Here is a 14,531-nt window from a genome sequence, read left to right on the forward strand (position 1 = left end):
TTTTCTCAGCAAATGTCTTTATAATGTAATATTTTCTAGGTTTGATTAACCACCTCTAAAGGTTTTTAAATAATTAAAACCTTTTCTAACACATTTTTCTTCAAGTTGTATTTCTATTTGTTTACAGGCTTGATCTCAGTTTGTGACTTGCCTGCAATGTTTTCCATTACTGTGCACTGTTTGAAAATGCCTTGATGGTGATAATCACTGGGCTCCTGGAGTGTGATCAGTGTGGTGAGCATTCCTGACTTGCCTTTTAAATTTTCTTTATTTTTCCACAATTAAACAGATTTTGGTCTTGTTTACAATTAGCCTCTTGCTTTTAATTTTTTGTCAAGTAGGTAATACCATTTGTTTTCAGTATAATATTTTAATAATATGATTTTCGGTTTCTTGAAATTTGTAGTCTATGATTTTTTTCTAACACTCAGTTGAATACTGAAACTGGTTGACCTTAAAATTTAACAATTTATTTCATGTGTTTTACTCATGCAGCCTTTCTGGCTAAGCCTTTATATGTATATATTTTGGCCTGGGGCAGTAATATCAATATGCTCTATTTGAGATAAGATTTTATTTATATTCTTTTTTCTTCTGGTCATATTCTTTGATTCTTTTAAATAATACTTATGAGTATCTGAGTGATAGAACAATTAAGCCCTCCCCAAAGGAGGAGAGCATATGACAGTCGTAAAGTGGATCCAGTCCTGCTGAACCCATTACTTCTTTCTGCAGTGTCTTGAGCTAAGCTTTCCTAAATCTTCTATAAACACCACTTTTACACCACTTCTTCCAGAGCATGGAGATTCTCCTATTCAGGGCACCTACATCCACAACAAACTAACAGTTGTTCAAATTATAGAATTGATAAGTCGAATTTCAGTGCTTGCTGGTCTTTAGCGTTGAACTGTCTACCTACTAAAATACTGCACTTTTGTTAGCTAACATTACAAACTAAAAAATGACATTCTAAAATTATATTCAAAATAGCTTTTTTAAGAAAAAGATTTTATTGATCTATTTGAGAGAGAGAGAGCAAGAGCAAGGGGAGGGGCAGAGGGAGAGAGAGAGAGAAGCAGACTCCCCACTGAACAGGGAGCCCGATGCAGAACTCGATCCCAAGACCCTGGATCATGACCTGAACCATAGGCAGATGCTTAACCAATTGAGCCACCCAGGCATCCCTGAAAATAGCTTTTTAAAAAAAGAATAGCCTTATAGTTCTTAAAAACTGAAAGAACTAATTAAAGTGTTGCTTTATCACAAATACACACACAAACAATGTAATTCATTACTTATAATGCTAAGGAGGTCGTTGACCCAAATAGTCAAACTTAGGATAATAACTGGGTAGATCATTTTAAATGAAAGATTATTACTATTTTTGACCAGTCCATTTTTTTTTCCACAATAATGGAAACATTCTAGCTTTTTCATGGTAAAAATTTCATTGAAATTTATGTGGAATTATTAGGCAAATTCTAATGTATTTCATAAAATTAAAGGTAGTTTACTATATAAGACACCAAAACAGCTCAGTGGGGTGTGATCTTTATCCCAGTCTTTCTGTACCACCCAAAATGGGTCATTTAATTGGCAATTAGCCCATGCATGTATGCACTGCAGCTGTGAACAACTGCCCCAAGGAATCTCATAATTTTAGGGAGTGTATTGCCCTGTTTGTAGATCCCAAAGGCCTATTTGTCATAAGAATTCTTTTGTACCATCTGTACCCAGCCTATCTGTGAGATTCCTGGAACTTCATTAGTCAGGTAACCACAAACTGTTAGGTTGGCAAGGCAGGTAAACCAAGAGTTTCCCAGCAGGTGTGTATCCAAAAAACTCAGTAACAATAATGTTATTTTTCCCAGTTAACAATCTCTGCCTTCCAGCTCCAAAAATTTGTGTGATCTTATACTTGATTTATACTATTTACAACTACTCTCTTTATAGATTACAGTGTAATTTAAATGATTTGACAACTCCTTTATTTTTTTTTTTTAAAGAATGATGAATAAAACATTTGGTTCAGAGTTGAATGGCTTACAACATGAAAAATAATATGTGGGGTTATTTGGAACAGACACAAAAAACAGTACCCACAACCTTTTGATAATGAAGAGACAGACTTTAGAGCAAGAATTATGTATTTTCTAGTTACTTTCCATGAGCCATTTCATTTATACCTCAGAAAACCCATACGACCTAGTATTCCTATTTTATAGATGAGGAAAAATTACTCCAGATTCCTCTAATAAGTCAGACCCTATACGGATGCAAGCTCCAGTGGCCTATTGATACTCCTGTGGCAGCCTGCTGCATGTCCACCCAGTGATGGACACGTTCTGAGTCGGGCTTGAGTTTCCCAGAAGGTAGTTGGACACTATCCAGTGGGAGGGGCCAGAACAATTATGGACCTGTAAGAATCAGAGCTTGAGAGTCAGACCAGATCCATCTTGCTTCAAAGGCAACCATTGTAGCATAAAACCTTTTGATTGACTAAAAATGAAATTACTTATGAAAGTAATGCTCTTTTAGATTTTTAATAAATCATAAAGGTAATTATCAACAACATGCTATGAACCAAGAGTTCTGATAGACCGTTATACATACTGATTTTATTCTTCCCTTCTCAATCTTTGGCAAAGTACATATGTGTATATATGCATATATATAATATATAATACAGAATAATTATATATTTTTATTATATACTTGTATAATATAGAATGAAACCTTGAAACTACAGTTCTTGTTTGAATCTGGAGGCAGGAACCATAGTAACTAAGAAATCATAGACAATTGCCTGTGGTCCCATCTCCCAGCTTCTAAGAATTTGAGTAAGTAATGGAATGGCTACGGGCTTACCACAATGTTTGGAGTTAATATTTTGTTCAATTTTAAGTAGACCTTGAGGAATAAGGTGTTCAAACTAACATCTTAATTATAAATACATAAACATGTCAGTTTTTGGAAAATATTTAATATGGTTTGCTGCTATAGAAAGAATGTATTCCCCCCCCCCCAAAAAAAATTCATATGTTGAAACCTAATTCCTGAAATGTTAGCATTTGGATGTGTGGCCTTTGGGAGATGATTCTGTCATAAGGCTGGAGCCCACATGAATGGAATTCCTGCTCTTAAAAAAGTGATCCCACAGAGCCACTCACACACCTTATGCCTTGTGAGGGTGCAGAAAAATGACTTTGTCTAAAATGGAAGTGAGCTCTCACCACACACTGAATCCTAGCCTCCAGGATACTGGAAAGAAAGCCATCCTGCCTAAGGCATTCTATTATAGCAGCTTGAATGGCATGTGTATATCACCTGGTAGCCTGCAATTTAATCAGGATTTATTAATGCATTATTATGATATTTTCTGTTGCAATAAATAAAATTTTCCATAGGCTTTACTTTATTTGAACATAATTCTGTTCTAAAGGGAAAAAAAATCTGTAGGAATACCTGAAAGGAACTCTACAGACAATATAAAATTTTGTAATATTGTAATTTAAGTAAATGATTTTAAAAATAACAAATGGGATCATTTGTTTTTTTAAATGGTGGAATGAAGCTTTCATTCTGAATGTCTTGGCCAATCAGACATCTCTATGCCAACTAAGCAATGTATGTTTCATAGGAAGAGCAATACTCCCAACTCCAACCCAAAGATGTTTACATCCTAATCCCCAGAACCTGTGTATTTGTTAGGTTTCATGGCTAAAGGGAATTAAAGTAGTAGATAGAATTAAGATTGTTAATCATCAGACCTTGAAAGAGGATGATTACCCTGTGTTCTCCATGTGGGCCTAGCATAATTATAAGGGTCCTTAAAAGGGAAAGGCAAGGCAGAAGGGTGTCTGAGTGATGCAGTGTAAGAAAGATTCAACAGGCCACTGTCAACTTTGAAGATGAAAGGGAACCACAAGTCAAAGAATCTGAGTGGCTTCTAAAAGCTGGGGAAGAAAACAGATTGCCCCTAGGGCTTCCAGAAAGGGGCACCATCCTGTCAACACCTAAATTTTAGCCCACTGAGACCCATTTCAGATTCATATCACTGGAACTAGAAGATTATAAATTTGCATTGGTTTGAGCCACTAAATTTGTGGCAGTTGTTACAGCAGCAATAGGAAACTAATACACTGGGTAACACTCCAAACTACTGCATAATATGGTTGTTGAATGTGAGTCCTTTGGCTAAAGACAGAGCCATCTAGTTTGAAGCTGGAAATCCTATAGAAAGATCAATTTATCTTTTTTGCTTTTCTATTTTTACTTTGTAAATTTTAGAGATGGACATTTTGCCACATGGGTAAGCATGAAACACGACCTGCCCTTTTTCAAAATCAGTATCTATCAATGTATATATACATGTGCACTCAGTAAATCTCAAATAACTTAAGATTATGGATTTTCACAATTTATATTTTACATGGCCAACTCCCAACTCCATCAACTCACAACCAAACACATTGGTCATTAGGCATGCTCATACACTATTTATCCAATAAATACACAATCAGCTTTTAGTATTCTTCACTCTGAACTTTGCAATAAGTAATCAAAACCTAATATCTCTTCTTTTTAAAAAAATACTTATGCATTTATTTATTTATTTTGGGAGAGAGAGGATGGGCAGGGGGAGGAGCAGAGGGAGAGGGAGAGAGAGAATCTTAAGCAGGCTCCAGGCTCAGTGCAGAGTCGAAAACAGGGCTCAATCTCATGACCCTGAGATCATGACCCAAACCGAAATCAAGAGTGAGACGCTTAACCGGCTGAGCCACCCAGGTGCCCCCTGATATCTCTTCTTAGAGGTTGTTTTTGATGCCATAATATCAGTGCCTCGAGTAGTGCCTGCCATGTGACTGTGTAGCTGAAATCTTTATGGACGAAATGAATGAAGATAACCATCGCAGAGGGCACTGAAGAATCCTTTGAGGCATCTTTTGTGAAGGCAAGAGCAGAGTGCTAAAGACCCTCTCTTCCTTGGCTGTCCACACCCCATTTCAGAAGTGTTCAAATGCAAATGTTCCCATTTTCACTTTTTGCTGGGATAAGAGCTGTTCAGATACTTAAATCCTCCTTAGCTAAAGGTTTCTGTGAAATAGCTCTTTCAGTTTTCCTCCATCCCTTTCTGAGCATCCTCACCTAAAACACAGCCATGAATCTGACCAGTACCTGGTTTGATACTATACTCATAACTATATCCTCTCTAATTTAAGATAATTTTTTTCCTTAAAAACGACTTACTCAGCTCCTTATCTTAGCACGTTTCTCTTGAGCTTATCCCACTAGCTCTCTAATATATCAATATACAGAGTAAAATCAGATTATAAACGCAATTTATGTGCAAGCTAACCCCCATTGCTTTACCTTCAAATGTATTCATGATTTCCCACCAAGTAACCTTTAAAAATATTTGTAATGTAAAAAGTCTTTAACACAGAGACTAATGCTAAATAGACACTTAATAAATGTTAATTTACCTGCCCCTTCCTATTAAGAACCATGAAATACATCCCTACAGGAAAAAAAAGAAGTACTTAGGTTAATGTGAAGAACAAAATATTTTGAATAGTTAAAGCCCATAAGCCTGATGAGATAACTATTTAACATGATTTTACAACAGATTCGCAGTTAATATGTACTGAATACAGTATATAAAGAACAGTAGAAGAATGTCAACACATAATATCCTGAGCTTTTTAGTTCTATTGGAGAAATCTCCATAATTATGGATATTGGGAGATTATCCTTAATGCTAATTTTCTTCTAAAGCTGGTACAATTAAAAGATAACTTTGGCTCTAAATTACAATCTCGAGTTTTGTGTTTGAGGCTAACAATTAAATTAGTCAAAATTTCTCTAATCAATATTTAAACTGTTTTTTTTCCAAACAATTAAAATAGAATATATATATTCATAATTCCAGGCCCTCAAAAGCAATCATGGTAATTAAGAACAAAGTTTTGAGTCATTATGATAGAGACCAACGTGAAACATCTCTGGTGAGATGAAACTGGGAAACTGGCATTAGAACCCCCGAGTTATTGGAAATCACCTTTCCAATGTTCTTCCAACACGCAGGAATCAGGTTAGCGTCCTCCTCCAGCCGGGTCTCGGGGCCAAGGGCATCCGGGCTGGGGGCAGCTGGTCACAACCCGGCTGCTTCTGCGCAGGTCTGTTCCAGGCCGCCTGACAAAGGAGACCACCCACCCCTACCCACGCCACCACCTGACTGTCCACCCAGCCAGCAGTTTACTAGAATTCTGTCCATCTGAACACTTGAATGTCACTGAAAAATAAATCAATGCAATTTGGTTTAAATGTCAGTTTCTTCAAGAACCTGATATTTCAGTTACAAATAATTGAAGCTCCTTTTTAAAAAGAAAATTCGACTCCCTCGAAACCAACTACTTTATGTGCTGGAAGAAGGCATTGTTACAATGGCTCAGAACCGTGCTCGGGCCCCAGCGGTCCCGCTGGGCGTCTGTTTTCTAAGAAGAAGACAATGGGTTTGTTTATTTAAGGGCTTGTTTTTGTTTTTGTTTTTGTTTTCCTTAAGTCAAAAGCATTATGGTTTTTTAGAAGTGGTCCCATATCTCTCATATTAGGAGATATGAAAGTTTTATTTAATTTGAAACTGTTGATTCCCTTTTGTAATTTGTCATATGACTTAAACAACAACAAAAAAACCTCACAGTCAAAAAAAATGTTGACATATATAGCATTTGATTTTTATATTCTAGCTAGATGAAACATGATCTTCGTAAAAATATAATGCCTATACCCTGGACATAAATATTGAAAGTTGGTGTTTTTTAAACATGATAGCAATTTTCCCTACTCTTTTCAATGGCTTATTAAATATGTTTCAAAAGGTACCTGAAATTAATCACAAAAAGAATAAAAAGTCACACTTCAACAGAGAAAATTGGTGGACATCACCTTAACCAAGTGATCAAAGTTATTAACATCAACACTAATAGGAAAAAATCACCAACATATGTCCACAGATGTGGTACACTGAGGACACTTGGTCACTTTTGTGATATTCTGGCCCCCAAATTCATAACCCGAATGAGGAAGTATTACATAAACCCAAAGTAGGAGGCATTCTGTGAATAACTGACTGCAGGCTTCAAAAGTGTCGAAGTCATGAATGCTGAAGGAACAACTGAAACTCTCCTGGAGTGAATAAAATCAGACACCTCGTAGTAAATGCAAAAATGTGAGGTGTTGAATCTAATCTTAAATTGGGAGAAAAATAAAGCTCTAAAGGACATTACTAGGACATTGCTAGGATATTTAAACTGAGGAAATTAAATTTGATGTGGAGTAAAGGTTAGGCCAAGCATTATATTAATGTTATATTCTTAATTTTGATAATTAAATTATGGTCATGTAAAAAAGTGTACTCGATCTTAGGAAATGTATGTGGGAGAATTTAGGGATATCGGACAACATGTGTCCAACTTGATCAAATAGTATTAAAAATTTAAATACATATATTAAAAATAAAAATAATAAAGCAATTAGGGCACAATTTAAACAATCGGGTGAATTTGGGTAAAGAGGGTAGAAACTATTAGTCTTACAACTTTTCTCTAAATTTAAAACTGTATCAAAATTTGAAAATTACAAAAACTATACTTGGGAAGTGTACATTATTTATCTTTATAAAGTCATTGTTTCAATTTAAAATATAGAGGGTGTTTTGAATATTTGATAAACCCACTTCATTTGTTAGAAAATTTGTAGCCTGGACTAATTTAAAAATATGTAGTATTATTTTATTTGCTTTTCTCAGCAAGTGATAATTTGGATGAAAACGTTGTTTGTATTTTTTTGTTGTTGTTCTTTTTGTCAATTCCAAGATCAAGGAAACAGCTCATTTTAAAAACAGTTATGAATCCAGGTGAATTCAAACCAGATGTTTTGAGGATTTAATTCCACTCTAAAATTTTTGATGCACACGATAGAGAATGTCTAAGATGTAAGGTCCAGCCAGAATTTCCTATTTAAAATTGGATGTTCCTGGGTCGGCCTCCAAGTTAAATGTTTATTTTTCAAACTGTTTTATAGTGAAGTTCGGTTAAAAGACTTGGCATAGCGCTCTTCGGTTTAATTTTAAGCCTGACAGAAATGCTGGCCTCAGTGTGTGCATGTGTGTAATTTAGTAGCTGTGCTACTGGAAGTCTATGGAAGATTAATGAATGGTGAGGCTCAGTGGCAGTTGTGAAGGGATGCAGGATAGAGAAAACCAGCCACCATCTGTTCAAAATGTCTTTTGTAGTGCTTTTAAGGAAAACAGTTATCAGCAGGAGACAGAGGCAAACAATGGCTTTAAATATTAATGTTTCTGTTGTTGCAAATAAATATTGCAATTGTACTTCTATTATTTCAACAAATAAATATGCACATACTAGGTTGTGACCATACCATATATTCAAATCGATTCTCTAAAAAGCAGGAAAATTACAAATAATTTAATATCTTTACCAATGTTTACTCTCAATTACAATTTTTGGAGACATATACATTAAGCCAAAAGACAAGCCCTGTAAATCGTTTCTTTACCTTAGAATTCACCTTTTTCTTTAGAATCAGTCACCACAGTCTCATACAATTTACACAACATGCATTAATTATGTTCTCATAGATTCATTATTCCAGTCTAGCCTTCAAATCTTTTCAAAATTGTCCTTTTATAACTGAAATGGTATCAGTTATTTATGCTCACTCAGAAAACTCTGGCTCAGTACTTTTCAAACTTGAACAGAAGACAGATCACCTGGGGATCTTTTTAGAATGCAGATTTGATTCCATAAGTTTAGGCTTGAACCTGACTCTCTAGTGATGCAAGGCTGTTGGTGAGTAGTCACACTTCAATTATAAGGATAGACATGGATCTTTAGGAATCTTTTATTGTGAAGAATGGTGAGGGGGTCATTCATAAAATGCTAAAAATATCCACACCCCCAAAATGGTAGTTTCTACTTGCCTTAATCTTTGCAAAGGTTCCCATTCACTCAGCCACAAAATAATGATAAAATAATAACAGCAATGACAATAATAAAAATAGAAACCCTTTCATGGCTTATCATATATCATTAGTATCAGTATTGAACCAGTATTAGGCCTTTCATCAACACTTTCGGTTATGTCGAAAAATCATATATTAACAACTTCTACATTTTATCTTAATTAAAAACATAAATGTTAATCCTTTCGCCTATCTTTGGTCCAAGGCCAAAGTATTTTATTTTCACATAAGTCTGCTGATTGGATTTCCTTGTCATCTTTCATGCATGGAAGGTACCCATAATTCATCACCTTAGGTTTCCAGTTTCCATTTCTTTCAAGTGAAGCAATAACTTAAGTACACCTGCAAAGCATTATAAAGAGAAGATTTACAGTAACTTCCAATTTTTTACAATTAGCTTGTCTACACCTAATTCAAGTGCAATTATTTTAGGAAATTTAACTTTTTTGGGATTAATCCAGAGCACTCAACATAATTTCCCTAAAAACAAAAAAAAATTTTTTTCCTCTTTTCTTATTTGTTGGTATTGCTGTTTACATAATAATTAATTGTTATACCTTCAAGGACAAATACAACTAAAACATTGAGCTCAATACTTAACATTTGTGGCAAAATTATGTGTGTTAATTAGGGAGAGTGATACCCTAAAATGGTCCACTGTGCCATTACTATTCATTGGTTTGTTTCACAGAGTGTATTAAGAAAAAATGAATCAGGGAAGTGGAAGGTGATTACGAGAGCTTCTAGTCTTAAAGAAAACCCAATGTGTTATGCTCAATACTTAAAAAAAATTAAGGAATTCAATTCATAATCTCCAGAAATATTTCTTGCAATCTCTTCTGATACTTAACCATTCTTTACTGTATTTGGCTGATCTTTTATACTGATATTGAGCCAAATTGTTTATAACTCTTTCACTACTCCCAGTTTCTCTCTGTGTGTATATCGATCAAGTCATTTTAAAGCGTCCTCTTCCTTTCCCCTCTTCTTTTTTTTTTCCAAGTTTTCCCTCTAATTCTTACTTCTGAATCATAAAATATCTGAGGAGAAATGACAAAAAGGAATTGCAACATTCTGAAATTATTTCCTTGGTAATAACTTGTTTATGTTTTGCAAATGTTTACTAAATTTGTTATATAGTTGATCCAGCAATATGTAAGCCAAGATAGTAGTGTATTCATTCTTTAAGGCACTTGTGTCCCAGTAGAATGCAGTAACTCCGTTACTTGCTACTAGAGATTGTCATATATGATAAGAATCATCCGAGTGATAAAAAACGAAAGTGTCATTAAATACAACACAAGTAAATACACATGAGCTCATTATCTAGAATGAAAAAGCTGACAAAGGTCTCATACTAATGTAATTACCTTAGTGCCAATTGACAATGAGATCATAAAATGGGAACAAAATATAACTAGGTTTTCCACCATTCTTTAAAAATTTGTGATTTTATAATTCTTTATGATTTCAATCATGGAGAGTAAATGAGAGGACAATTTAAAAAAATTAAAATATACTATAATTAAGATTTCAATAAAACCATGCTAGGAAAAAATTATCCCAGACATTTGAATATTTTAAAAGAAAATACATTTTCTTTTTTTTAATAAAATTTTTCTTTGAGAGAGCAAGAGAGAGCCTGAGTAAGAGGAGAGGTGGAGGGGCGCCTGGGTGGCTCAGTGGGTTGGGCCACTGCCTTCAGCTCAGGTCATGATCCCAGCGTCCTGGGATCGAGCCCCGCATCGGGCTCTCTGCTCAGCGGGGAGCCTGCTTCCTCCTCTCTCTGCCTGCCTCTCTGCCTACTTGTGATCTCTGTCTGTCAAATAAATAAATAAAATTAAAAAAAAAAAAAAAAAGAGGAGAGATGGATGGAGAGGGAGGAGGTAGACTTTCCCGCTGAGCAGGGAGCAGGGGGCTCCATCTCAGGACCCCAGGACCATGACCTGAGCTGGAGGCAGCCGCTTAAACCATGGAGCCACCAAGATGCCCCAAGAAAATACATTTTCTAAATGAGCTTAATTACTACAGCTTAATTACTACTTGTATAAAAATTTGGTTAAAAAGTTTCTGCTTTGAGATTTTAATTCATCATTTTATGATTTAGTGGAAAAAAGATTGGGGTAGAATTCTGAACAATATTTGTGTCAATGCAATTGTTTATTGACTGTATAATATCAAGTAAATCATTTAATCTTTTGAAATTTATTTTTCTCTCTATTTTCCTGTGATTCTAATATGACTTTTGAAATTATTATTTTCAGAATAAAGTATCTTCTAAATATTTAAAAGCTAAAAAAGGCAAAGTACAAAATATTAATGAATGATTCATATATTATCCCGTACTTAACGCAAAAATTTCGATTCAAATTGGAGTATGGAAATTAAATTGTACTAATCACTTACCTTTTTCTGGTGAATAGCACGTTATTTTTATGACAATAAATGTTTTATTCAATTTATTTTTGTTAATAATTTGAAGCAATTAAGAATAAACCTTTCCAGGTTCAGAAATTAGACATTTATAGTATTTGTCAGGATATAATTGTCTTTCCATGAGTTTTGCCATACACACACACCCCACACATGAAACACTCCCAGACACAGCCACCAATTTACATGCCCATAAATGGATAATATTCTATTTTATTCATTATTGGTTTGATCACTTTAAAGAAAGCATGCATTATTTACAGGGCACCTGTATTAGCAAAACTGATCCAATGTGATATTCAGGTTAATTACTTTATTCTTCTGGGGTTTTTGACCTGATTTCTATTTCAGGAGGCAAAATACAGTGAAAATTGGGATTAGTCAAACTGTTCCTGCCCGTAAATGAATTTCCAATATAAATAGCGAACACAAATTGTAAAAAAACAAAAACAAAGACTGACTACACAAAGGGAGTTACTATTCTCTTATACAGATACATTAAATAAAACATTAAATAGAAGAAGGCAAGCAAACTTTTTTCCTGATTTAATATACCTTTATGCAGGAATTTTGCATGCAAGTTTATTATGTAAACTGCACTAATTGACGTACAGAGTTTTAATTGAAATGTAAGGGTGGGAGATAAGAATGAGTGCTTATAGTTTTTCTTACCTTACCTTTTAACAATCAAATTATTGCACAAGAGTTAAATAGGATGAATTCAAAAAGTTCTAAAAATATAAGCAAACAGTTAGTGTCAACAAACAACTTAGCTAGCTCATGCTGCTTAAACCTGTACTACAAAAATACTGAGCATAAAGCAAAATGGATTTCTGTACTCCTGTCCCTTTCAAAGATCAGGTTATCGTGGTGTGTCTCTCAGATGGCTGTACATTTGCCCTGAGTCACACAATATCAGTGGCACTTGCTTAAAAATGAAAACTGTCTATATTTTTGCCAAGTTACCCCCAAAATTCCTTTAGAGCAAAAGATGCATGTGGTGGGCAGAAATCTCCCTACCCCCAACACACACACCCGTCTTCAAAGATTTTTCCATCCTAGTGGCTGGAACCTGTGAATATGTTTTCTTACATGGCAAAATGTGATTAAGGTTAGGGACCCCAAGCTGAGAAGATTAACCTGAATTATCCAGGTGAACCCAATCTAATCAAACAAATTCTTACAAGTGGAGAACGTTTTCCAGCTGTGGTCAAAGAGTAAGAGATGGCAGCAGGAGAAGGATTTGACTTTGATCATGTCTAGTTGTGGGTTCCTAGATGCAGGGGGCTGTGTGCAAGGAACTGAATTGTGCGAACAAGCTAAATGGGCATGGAAATGGATCCTCCCCTAGAGCTTTCAGAAAGAGATGCAGCAGTGCCAATGCCTTGATTTTGGCTGAGGTGAGTCTGTGTTGGAATTCTGACCCATAGAAGATAATAAATTTTAGTTACACTAGGCCACTAAGTTTGTGGTAATTTATTACAACAGCTGATGAGACCTAATACAAGTCAGAATCACATGCCCCATTTAACTGCCATATCTCTTTAGTCTCCCTCATTTTGCAAGTTGTTCAGTCTTCCACCGACTTTCATGACCTTAACACTTTTGAAGATTGCAAGCAGATTAGAATGTCCTTCAATATGGGTCTGTCTTCAGTGCCCGCATAGTTTGATCTAGGTTATGTGCATTTGGTAGAATACCACAGAAGCGATATATGGTGGTTCTTTTCATTGCACTTTATCAGATGGAGGATGATTTTAATTTTCCCATTACTGATAATATTTACTCTGACCACATGAATAATGTCCTGTCTTCTAGGCTTCTTGAACTGTGAAGTTACTGTTTTTCCCTTGGCAATTCATAAGACTTTTGTAGGGAGTGCTTTGAATTATGTAATTATCACATCTGTCAGCAAGGTCTCTCTTTATTTATCTACTTATTTAAGTGCGGACTCTTGGTTTCCTTTTTATTCAAAGGTTACAATCCTAAGTATTTGTTTTTACTTAAATGCCACCCTATCTCTTCAATGGATGCTCTTATTTCTATTCTTGGATTCTGACTTGGATTGTCTAGCTGTGAGGACACTCTCGTCATAACACTTGGGTACCCAACACCCCTTGTGGACACCCTTTTCATTCTCGTTGGGCTCTGATGCTCCTCACCAGACTGACCCTTCACATGGATGCCCACTTTACTATGTTATGACTTCTGATATTCACAATTTTTAAACCTAGCTTAAAACTTCATTTGTTCTTCATGAAAGCCAATAATTTGAGTTTGAGAATTTATCAGTTATTGGAACATGGTTTCATGATAGCATGGTATGAATTGTGAAGTGTCATGGGTAGGAACTGGATTATTAATTATTCAGTTTTTTGAGGAGGAGAAGTTGTTCTTAGATTTGTTCATTTATTCTATAGGGCCAAAGAATAGAAAATTTCAAGTGTTCTAAGATGATAAAAACATTAAATGCTAGGAAATGTCATAGTTTTGCATTCTGAAAAATTCAGTAAGAAAATGTTCTATGAATTTTTATTCATCTCACTAATTTACTTAAAATGCTAGCATATGGCCCACACACCAAAACAGTAGAGCCAATGAGTTGAAATGAAAGTCTTTTAAATGCTAAGTCAGAAAGCCTCTTTTCAAATATTTACCTTCTAATTTATGTTGGACAAATTAATTACTCTAAATCTGTTTCCTTATTTGTAAATAGAAGAATGATGTCTGCCTTGCTCACTTGATAATCAGTGGGAAGAAAAAGAGCTTTGGAGTCAGATAATTTTGGATTTAGATCTCTGTTTTGATATCAAGAGTTATGTGACTTTTGACAAACTGTTTAATGTATCCAATCTTCCATTTGGCCATGAGTAACATGGAAATAGTAATGGCTAGCTCAGAGAGCTGAAGTAGGAATTAAAGGCAATAATGTGTATTAACACCTAGATCAGTGGTTGTTAGGTGCTCATAGTGTTTGATACTTAGTAGTATGAATAGTTAAGTAAGAAAGAGAGAGGTTATACGTAAAACTATGTTGTGAATTATAAAGTAC

This window comes from Martes martes, assembly GCF_963455335.1.
Source record: "Martes martes genome assembly, chromosome: 3".
NCBI lineage: Eukaryota > Metazoa > Chordata > Mammalia > Carnivora > Mustelidae > Martes > Martes martes.